This window comes from Lipophrys pholis, assembly GCF_963383615.2.
Source record: "Lipophrys pholis genome assembly, chromosome: 12".
Classification (NCBI taxonomy): Eukaryota; Metazoa; Chordata; class Actinopteri; order Blenniiformes; family Blenniidae; genus Lipophrys; species Lipophrys pholis.
Window position 1 is genome coordinate 829,586 of NC_137641.1, and position 11,265 is coordinate 840,850.

Below are 11,265 nucleotides of genomic sequence, written 5' to 3' on the forward strand. Positions count from 1 at the left end.
TGTCACTATTACACGTCACTATTACATGTCACTATTACACGTCACTGTTACACGTCACTGTTACATGTCACTATTACACGTCACTGTTACACGTCACTGTTACATGTCACTATTACACGTCACTATTACATGTCACTATTACACGTCACTGTTACATGTCACTATTACACGTCACTATTACACGTCACTGTTACATGTCACTATTACACGTCACTATTACATGTCACTATTACACGTCACTATTACACGTCACTATTACATGTCACTATTACACGTCACTATTACATGTCACTATTACACGTCACTATTACACGTCACTATTACACGTCACTATTACATGTCACTATTACACGTCACTATTACACGTCACTGTTACATGTCACTATTACACGTCACTATTACATGTCACTATTACATGTCATTATTATACGTCACTATTACACGTCACTATTACACGTCACTATTACACGTCACTGTTACATGTCACTATTACACGTCACTATTACATGTCACTATTACATATCACTGTTACATGTCACTATTACATGTCACTATTACACGTCACTATTACATGTCACTATTACATGTCACTATTACACGTCACTATTACATGTCACTATTACACGTCACTGTTACACGTCACTATTACATGTCACTATTACACGTCACTATTACACGTCACTATTACACGCCACTATTACACGTCACTATTACACGTCACTATTACATGTCACTATTACATGTCACTATTACACGTCACTATTACATGTCACTATTACATGTCACTATTACACGTCACTATTACATGTCACTATTACACGTCACTATTACATGTCACTATTACATGTCACTATTACACGTCACTATTACATGTCACTATTACATGTCACTATTACATGTCACTAACATTTACCTTTCTCTCCTGTAGTCTGTCTCTCAACCTCCCTGCTGGATGTCTGACAGTGGAGCTGAAGGTGGATTGAAGCCTCCTGTCCTGATCAGTCTTCACAGAGTGGATCTCTCTCTTATCTATCTGTCTGTCCTCTCCTCTGTCCTCTCCTCTGTCCTCTGTCCTCTCCTCTGTCCTCTCCTCTGTCCTCTCCTCTGTCATCTGTCCTCTCCTCTGTCCTCTCCCCCCACCCGGCCAGCAGGAAGCCTCCACCTCTGAGTCTGCTTTCTGCAGGTCTCTTCCTGTTAGAGGGAGTTCTTCCTTTCCACCGTCGCTCATGTGGATTAGTTGGGTTTTCTCTATTAAAGTACCCTGTGATTGTATATATAATAAAGAACAATGACATGATTTATGATGGTTTGATTCTTTTAAAGTTGTCATAGGTATTTGTTGAAGTTTTGTCATGGACATTTCCTCCTTCCTGCTGAAGAAACTACAGTTATTCTCCATTCTGGTCCTTTGTTTTGCTTCATGCAGCCACATTGTCACTGGATGAATGAAGGAGGCTGATTAGTTTAGTAGCTGACCTCTGACCTCTGACCTCTGACCCTGAGCTTCACTGTGGTTACAGCTGACCGCTGACCTCTGACCCTGAGCTTCACTGTGGTTACAGCTGACCTCTGACCCTGAGCTTCACTGTGGTTACAGCTGACCTCTGACCTCTGACCCTGAGCTTCACTGTGGTTACAGCTGACCTCTGACCCTGAGCTTCACTGTGGTTACAGCTGACCTCTGACCCTGAGCTTCACTGTGGTTACAGCTAACCTCTGACCTCTGACCCTGAGCTTCACTGTGGTTACAGCTGACCTCTGACCTCTGACCCTGAGCTTCACTGTGGTTACAGCTGACCTCTGACCCTGAGCTTCACTGTGGTTCCAGCTGACCTCTGACCTCTGACCCTGAGCTTCACTGTGGTTACAGCTGACCTCTGACCCTGAGCTTCACTGTGGTTACAGCTGACCTCTGACCTCTGACCCTGAGCTTCACTGTGGTTACAGCTGACCTCTGACCCTGAGCTTCACTGTGGTTACAGCTGCAGTGTGTTGCTGAAATAGGCTCAGAGAGAGTTAGACAACTTAGTCCATCATGTACGCAGCAGGTTTATACAGAATAAACTTCTGTTAGTGGCTCACCGACAATCTGGATATAAACTGACACAGGGTCAGTGAAGTGAAATGTAAATGTAAAGCAGAATTTAGAATAGAGCAGAGAGGAGTTTGATGAGACACTTTTCTTATTTTGACCTGAAGGTAAGGAAACATGACAAATAGACATCCTGAAATAATTCTACCTTGTTTCTTTATCAATAATTCATTTCTAGTCATACATTATTACCTCAAATAGCAATGTTTTCATTTCTTTTCAGAAGGTTTGTAGTGATTCTATCTGAGCCTGGAGATCAGTCAGAGGCTGTTTTCATCATGATTCTTCAATTTAAATCCTCCTCACATAAAGGTTTCATCATTTACAGTAATAAATGATTTAAAGTAATTCAGCATTTTGTTTAGAATAAGAAGAATCATACAGTATCTAAAGAAATTCAGGATCTCCTTCACTATACTTTTTGGTTCTAAGTATTCTTCCCCGTTCATCATGAGAGTGAATCTTTTCTTTCTAGGCTGAATGTGGAATATGATGGTTGCCCGGCTAGCTCAGTTGGTAGAGCGTGAGACTAACAAGCTCTAGGTAGAGGGTTCGTGTCCCACGCCAGGCGCCACCGTCCCGTGGGCTCACCACCTGCAGAAAAGTTCTTAATTGGTACGATGTGATCCAGAACTGGACATGAGCCATGAAGCAACTTTAGCCACTGACGTCATTCTGCCTTTTAAATATGGCGGCGACCACATACAAGTATGGCGGGGACCGTAAACAAGCATGTCGGCAACCACAAACAAGTATGACGGCGCCCATACGCCGCCATTATTTGATACCTCTGTCCTCTCCCCCCACCCGGCCAGCAGGAAGCCTCCACCTCTGAGTCTGCTTTCTGCAGGTCTCTTCCTGTTAGAGGGACTTCTTCCAGGCGGGGTTTCAATTTTGAGAATAGTATGGCGCTGACCGTGTGCCATTATGGCGGCGACCGCTAACAACTATGTCAGCGCCCGCAAACAAGTATGTCAGCGCCCGTAAGCCACCATCTTGATACCGCACTGGCGGGGTTTCAATTCTGGAGAAGCAAGGTCGCACTGCGGATCATGTACTCTTGCCTCCCACCGACGGTGGCGCTGTGATTGTGCTTTGGAACAAAATGGCGTCGACCTGCAGGAAGCGGCCATATTTCATGTACTACCGCCTCCCACCGAGAGTGGCGCTGTGGTGGTGATTCAGAACAAAATGGCGGAACAATGTGGCGGCGATCATAAGGAAGCAGCCATATTGTCGGCCATTTTGGATTCCCCACTGGCAGCCTCTCAGAGTTTCAGCAGAGTGGCAGAGACTGCAGATTTTCCCCACAAAAAACCTTTCATTTTACTCACTACGGCCACAATTGTTGCTCTATCTCGTCATATAAGGCATCAAAACGGAGCTACAAGCCTTGTGCTTCTAACAAGCTGGCCCTTTCCTCTCAAAAACAAACGCTTCTCTCTGCGTGAGCCTTAATTGACAGCAAGTGCAGCATTTCCTCCGTCTGCTCTAATGCATTTTGGGGAGACATTTTCTCACTCAAAGCCAAAACTTCCCTCATTTGTCTCAACTCCTCCAGGGGAGACGGAACATGGTAGAGACATGATAGGCTCCCTATCTGTCCTTCAACTTCTTCTCACGCCCACGGTGAAAGAATTTTGGAGCCAAATGACACGGTTCTGGAGTTATGATCCGTTCTTCGGGAGGTGCGAGTCACTATTTCTCAGTGCATGACAAACAGACTCCGAAGTCTGAGCCGAGTTCAGAGCCTGAGTCTGGGGCTCCGTCTCCATGGCAACACACACACCTGCGTCTAATCAGGCTGCAGCGCACACGCACACGCACACGCGCACACGCACGCACACGCACGCGCACGCACACGCACGCGCACGCACACGCACACGCACGCGCACGCGCACGCACACGCACACGCACAGTTTCCTACATAACATGGTTATTAATGCTTTTTAATGTGATCTTCAGGTCGGTAGCAGGTATGAGCCCAGCATGCTCTGTCCCTCATGCCCCTATAGTAGACAGCAGGGGGGGTCGGGGGCATGGGTCAGCAGCAGGTGGCAGGCACAATACAATTTCCACGGGAATTTTCTAGTTCTTCTTCTTCTTCTTATTATTATTTTTTTGCACCAAACCTGCATATAAACTCACCAGATTTGGCACGCTCATAAAGACTGGCGATAGAATTAAGAAAATGTAAAAAATAACACCCAGAGTGCAAAAATGTCTCTCTAGCGCCTCCTAGAAAAACCCAAACTGCCACCACGGCCTGTAGGAATGTCGTAGCGAGATCAAGCCAAAACTTAATTGTTCGTCTGATCAAGACCTAAACATCACATGCTGGTACCCCAGACCTAAATCTGACAGGAAGTCCGCAATTTGCCTTTCAAAGTATGATTTTCAACTAAAAAGTGCCCTCAACCTCTGAAGGAGAATACATTTGACCCCCTAAACATGCTCAAAGACTCACCAAGTTTAGCACGCTCACTGGATAACATTATAAGGAAATGTAAAAAATAACCCCCAGAGAGCCAAAATGTGCTCTCTAGCGCCACCTACAAACACTACAACGGCCACCAACAACACTTAAACGGCGACCACGGCCGGTAGGAATGTCGTAGGGAGATCAAACCAGAACTCGATTGTTCGTCTCATCGAGCCCTACAAATCACATGCTGGGACCCCGATCTAGATCCAACAGGAAGTCCGCAATTTGCCTTTTAACATAAAATTTGCAAACGCTAACTACTCTGAGCACGAATATCTATCGAGTTCAAAAACCTATTCTAGTTTTCTCCTCCAGATCAGTAGTTTAATAGTTGAGACTCTCCCTGATATCATCCGGTTCCTCATCAGTCCACTAGGATGTCAGGTTCTCTCCATTTTCTTCACCTTTATAGTGTTTTGTTCTCTGCACACATCTGTGTAGTTTCATTACAAAATCAAGCAACAGCGCCCTCCAGTGGCCCGGCATACTAACTACATCGTTGTCTCTGTGTCCCTGCTGCAGTGGAAACTCTCTCCTTTTTTTAGCGGATTAGGTGTTGTCACGTGAAACGTTGCCGTGGAAACGGGGCCTTATTTCACATTACAAGGTGCTGATGTATATTTTATTTGTGTTATTTCAGTTTCACTCGTCTTTTTCAACGAGTCTCCGACTTGTAAGCCGTCTGTAATAAAAGGAGCGAGACGCTCAGCTCATGGAAAATCCAGTTTGGCTTGCTGTTGACCTACGTTCACGTACACAGAGTATTCAACACCTAGAGATGACAGTACAACCAGTATAATGAAAATACGTGACACACATTCACCATGTTATTAAGAAAAACATGTATATGGATAAAAAGTGACCAATACAATAAATATGGCATGGTAGTATGTAGTATGCAGTAGTCTGGTAGTAGAGTGTGGTAGCTCCAATCTTAATACTATCATATTTATTTCGGAGCAAAAACAAACTTAAAATATATAACATTATTGCTTCAGATTGAAGAGTATAAAGAGACACGCCTTCCCTGAAAGTTTCATTGAGATATCTTGATTATTAGTGTTTTTATGTAAAAAGTTGTGTTTTCGCTCACAGACCTGAGGTGCTCACCTTTAAAAAAATTACACTAATTCATAAACTTTGTTTGCCTATAAAATCCTAATTTGTTAAGATATCTGAATGGTTTTGGTGTCATTTTCTTAGTTAAACTCTTTCCAGTGAGACCAGTCACATTCTATTTTGTTCAATTTTTTATTTTTCTTCACATACCTACTAGAAGCTCCAGTCTGGTCCCACCAAGCAAGGAGGACACTGAACACAACATAGAAAAACTTAACGTGTACATTCAAAGGTTATTATAGCAATGGAGGAGGAGAACACAGCAGGAGGAGGAGGAGCAGAAGGAGGGGAGATCAGGAGGAGGAGGAGCAGGAGCAAGAGGAGGAGGAGGAGGAGGAGCAGAAGGAGGGGAGATCAGGAGGAGGAGGAGCAGGAGCAAGAGGAGGAGGAGGAGGAGGAGGAGGAGGAGGAGGAGGAGGAGCAGGAGGAGGAGGAGGAGGAGCAGAAGGAGGGGAGTTCAGGAGGAGGAGGAGCAGGAGCAAGAGGAGGAGGAGGAGGAGGAGGAGGAGGAGTAGGAGTATGATTTTCAACTAAAAAGTGCCCTCAACCTCTGAAGGAGAATACATTTGACCCCCTAAACATGCTCAAAGACTCACTAAGTTTAGCACGCTCACTGGATAACATTATAAGGAAATGTAAAAAATAACCCCCAGAGAGCCAAAATGTGCTCTCTAGCGCCACCTACAAACACTACAACGGCCACCAACAACACTTAAACGGCGACCACGGCTGGTAGGAATGTCGTAGGGAGATCAAACCAGAACTCGATTGTTCGTCTCATCGAGCCCGCTCTGGGACCCCTGACCTAAATCAGACAGGAAGTCTGCAATTTGCCTTTCAAAATAAGATTTGCAAACGCTAGTTACTCTGAGCGCGAATATCTATCGACTTCTAGAAATCTTTTAAATGACAGAGGAAAGTCTCCTCAATAATCCTGAAAACCATTTTCAGTCGTCCAGGGTTTGGTTTTTATTTGCCGTCAAAGTTCCGAACACCGAATCCTGCCTCCTCACCGCAGCTTAAAAGCTATTTCCTCTGAGGGTGAATATCGTATCGGCTTAAAAATACTATGATATGATAGAGGAGACTCTCCTGCTCAATAATTCTGTTCAACTTTTTGACTAGTCCAGCGTTTTTAAAAAAAATGAGCCATCAAGTTTCTGAACGCCGGACCCCGCCGTCTCCCCCACGTGGCTTTGAGCAGAGATTTCACCTACTAAACCTGCTCAAATGTTGGCGGAACTAGACCAATGCGTAGCTACACGGCTACTTCTATCTTTATTTTAAACAGTTCTCGATTAACAATCATTTTGTGGAGACGGTCCACATCGGCTGGGATCTGTCTGACTCTCACAGCTAATGGAGGCTGCCTGCTGAGAACACACACAAATACACACACGGACTTGTGTTGCAATACTGCCCTCTTGTGACGAGTTGGAAAACATGCAGCCGTCGATCCGCAGCGTCGCCGTAACCATGCCAAGGGAGGCTAATGTAGGTAAAGTGCCTGCTCAAGGACACAACGGCCATGACTCAGATAGAGCGGCATTTGAATGGCCAACCCTCTGGTTATTGGATGGCCGACTTTACCACTGAGCCACGATCAAAACAAAACCAATCAAAATGTTGAACAGAATTATTGAGCAGGAGAGTCTCCTCTGTTATTTAATGGTGTTTTGAAGCTGATCTTGGCCCTCAGAGGAGATAGCGTTTGCATATCTTATTTTAAAAGGCAAATTGGGGACTTCCTGGTGGATTTAGGTCAGTGATGGTTTGATCTGCCTATCCTCCTATGGGCTGTGGTGGCCGCTTTAGTGTTTTTAGGTGGCTGTTCTAGTGTTTCTAGGTGACACGAGAGAACACATTTTGGCACTCTGGGGGTTAATTTTTACATGATCGTACTTTTTTCGCCAGTCTTGATGAGCGTGCCAAATTTGATCAACGTGTTTGAACGTGTTTAGTGGGTCAAATTTGGGCTCAGGAGTGGGAAAAACAATAAGAAACAGTAGAAATACAATAGATTTCCCCCAAGGCGGAGCACCAGCCTCGTCCGCCATCGCCTGATACGCAGTAGTTACCTTTGCCAACAAATTACAGGGCGATGGTTATGTTTTCATCCGTGAAAAAAGAGTTTTAAACAGCTTCCATGGTGGGGCGATGGACGTGAGGGAAAGAAGAGGGAGAGGGAGAGGGCATGTGAATTACTGAGTGTAATTGTGAGGAGAGGATATCTTCCTGGTCCACGGACCCCTAGTGGTCTGTGGTGTAATTGCAAAGGGTCTGTGAAAATCAAACATCTCTTAAAAACAGATCCTATGACGGGTCCTCAACAGGCGGCCCGCGGGAGCCTCCTGTCTGGCCCGCGGTGGCACATTAGCTGCCCATCGACGTGAAAGTGCGATTCGTGGGTTAAAAAATGCGCCGCTCTACCTTTTTAATCTTCATCCCACATTGTAGTCGAAGCCGGAGTCTAAGCTCATCTGACGTAATCACGTCAATGCTGCTCCACTCGGACGTCCACGGATTTCAATTTCACCACCCGCGAAACCTCCGTCATCCAGCAGTGAGTCCAAATTTAAAAAAAGAAACAACCTGACCTGCAGCGTGAAAAAGTGGAGCAGGAAAAGTTTCAGTTGAACTGGACTGAACAGTTTAGTTTGATATAACCGGCCCACGCTTGATCTGCAGGCAGACCGGACCTGTCAGCTGTTTCCACCGCACAATAAGTGCGGGAATGGACTGGTATGGTCTGGGACGGTTCGGGTGGCCACCGCAAGAATTTGTGATTTTCCGGAAATTACCGCTATGGCCGTAATCGATGCTCTACCGAGTCCACTCGTCACGTCGCTGGCCGGTGCTCCATTGCGTTGAACCGCCCCGGAGCTCCGGTTCCCCGATGCTGGAATCTGCCGGTGCGCCGGGACGCCGGAGCTGTTCCGAGTCCCGAGTCCCGGTGTCTGTCCTGGCATCACGTCCACCATCTCTGTCTCCATGTGGAAGTTGCAGCCGTCACAACCAGCGGCTTTGTGCTGGAGCCGGAGCGCCGTTCGCTCTGTAGGAACTGACACGGGATTGCAGCCGCAGCTCTGTGGCTGCAAAAAATAAAAATACAATGATAAAATAACTAATGCAAGTATGTAAACAACAACAGAGGATTCATAAGTTCTAGAGGCCTGTACTACAACGCTGGATTTTCTCTTATCGAGGTAACTTCAGGATTAACTCTGGTTTTCTCTTATCCAGATAACTTCAGGATTAACTCTGGTTTTCTCTTATCTAGATAACTTCAGGATTAACTCTGGTTTTCTCTTATCTAGATAACTTCAGGATTAACTCTGGTTTTCTCTTATCCAGATAACTTCAGGATTAACTCTGGTTTTCTCTTATCCAGATAACTTCAGGATTAACTCTGGTTTTCTGTACTACGACTCTCGCTCACTTCTCACCAGGATAAATCACCATGGTAACTGACGCTGAAAGTCTAACCTGCTCCGGAGCAGGATATGTTCTGGATAAGAGGTCAGAGCTCCGCCTCCTGACCAATCAGAGCTCTTGGAAAATGCCCCGCCTATTCTTAAATGATGGTGGTTGGTGGGCAGGTTCAGCTCTGAGCTGCAGCAGAGAGGAGATGAGAAATTAATCCAGAGCAATCTTTTTGACAAAATAAACTAAATCCTGGGTTTGAAGGATGTTTTTGTTCTTGACTTGTTCCAGGTCTGTTTATCTCCACGAGGGTTGATCTGTAATAATGAGGTTAATGATCACACCTGACAGAACTGCAGAAACATGAATTTATGGAAGCAGAATTACTTGTGCCATTGTGGTGATGAATTAATATTCCAACACAAAACACTCGAACAAGAGAAACTCAGCCTCAAAACAAGTGGATGTAAAATCTAAACTTAAAGAAGATCAGTGATGAAGTTCAGCCCGACACCTTTCTGCTGTAATAAAGTGAAATTGATTGATCAGCGGACGTGCTGTCTGTTTATATCGCCCATGAATTAATCTGCTCTAATCTCACCAAGTCAGCATTAACAAGTCAGGAAGGTTCTGGATTTAGCTGCAGCAGCAGTGTTGCTTTGAGCTGCTGGATGAGTTTAATTCTTCATAATCTCAGAGAATAACTGCTCCTTCAGTAATCTGTAAACTGCACAGCAGGATTTCTCCGTGTGTGATTGGTCATATGCTGAAAACTCCGCCCCTTTCATGTGAACACGCACACGTAGGTCTGGGTTGAACCAGCGAGTTGATAACCTGCTTCGTGGTAAAGGTGATCAGGATCACGCACATCTGGATCAGTCAACGAGGAAACAGAGAGCGATCCTGGTTCTGTTGATCGGGGTTGGTAGTCCAGGCCCCGGCTGAGGTCACTGTTGCAACATCACATATCTGAGGAGCTCTAAACCCCGCCTACATTTGAACCCTCCCCTCTGCAGTGGTACCGCTCTGAATACAAAGCTTTTTGCCAGTTTTTAAAGTGTGTTAATCGGCCAAATGAAAGCAGAGTTATGATAAATAATAAAGGTGACATTATGGACCCTGAGTGGTCGGAGCCCTGAGCTCACTTTAAAAAGCATTTTTGGTCATTTAAACTGTTGTTCTTAATGCTTTTGACTTGAGTCATTACCATCCATCCATCCATCCATCCATCCATCCATCCATCCATCCATCTTCTCCCTCTTCTCCGTCTCCGGGTGGTGGGGGTGTCAGTCTGAGCACCGTCACCCAGATCACATTGCACCATTAAGAACCTTTCTGCAGGTGGAGAGCCCACAGGAAGGTGGAGAGCCCACAGGCAGGTGGAGAGTCCACAGGAAGGTGGAGAGCCCACAGGAAGGTGGAGAGCCTACAGGAAGGTGGAGAGCTCACAGGAAGGTGGAGAGCCCACAGGCAGGTGGAGAGCCCACAGGAAGGTGGAGAGCCTACAGGAAGGTGGAGAGCTCACAGGAAGGTGGCACCTGGCGTGGGACATGAACCCTCTACCTTGAGACTGAGAGTCTCATGCTCTACCTACTGAGCTGGCCGGAGGCTTACTGAAAATAGAAAGTAAAAATGTTGTGGGGGGGCCTCTGTGAAAACAGCTGGCGCATCGGAGCCAAGTTTCCGTCGAAAACAGGCAGTCGAATTTATCGAAAATGAGATCATTTATAATAAAAGTTTTGCTGGCAGGAGCTCGATCCAAGTTTAACAGCAGTTTACTCCAAATTTCTACAGTAATTTTCTTTCGTACTGCTTGTAGTAACAAAGGAGTATGTCTAGTATAGTATTGAAGTGAAATTAGGTGTAAACCTATGAAGACTTTTTCCATGGCAAATTGAAAACTGATGAGAGGCTTTTATTTTGAAGGGTTTATTTTCACTGTTGTGTCCGTACACTGATATTGCATGCTATCTGTCTGCTGCTTCAGTGAACGCCAGCTCACTTGACGGCAGTGGTGCACCGGGGGACCTGTTTGCTGCAGCGTCCCCGGTGATCACGTCCACTGCGGGAGACGGAGCGTTAGTTCCAAGGTCGAAGCCCGCGCCACTTTTTAAGCTTTCTAAACTAGTCAGCAGGAGGCGGCAGG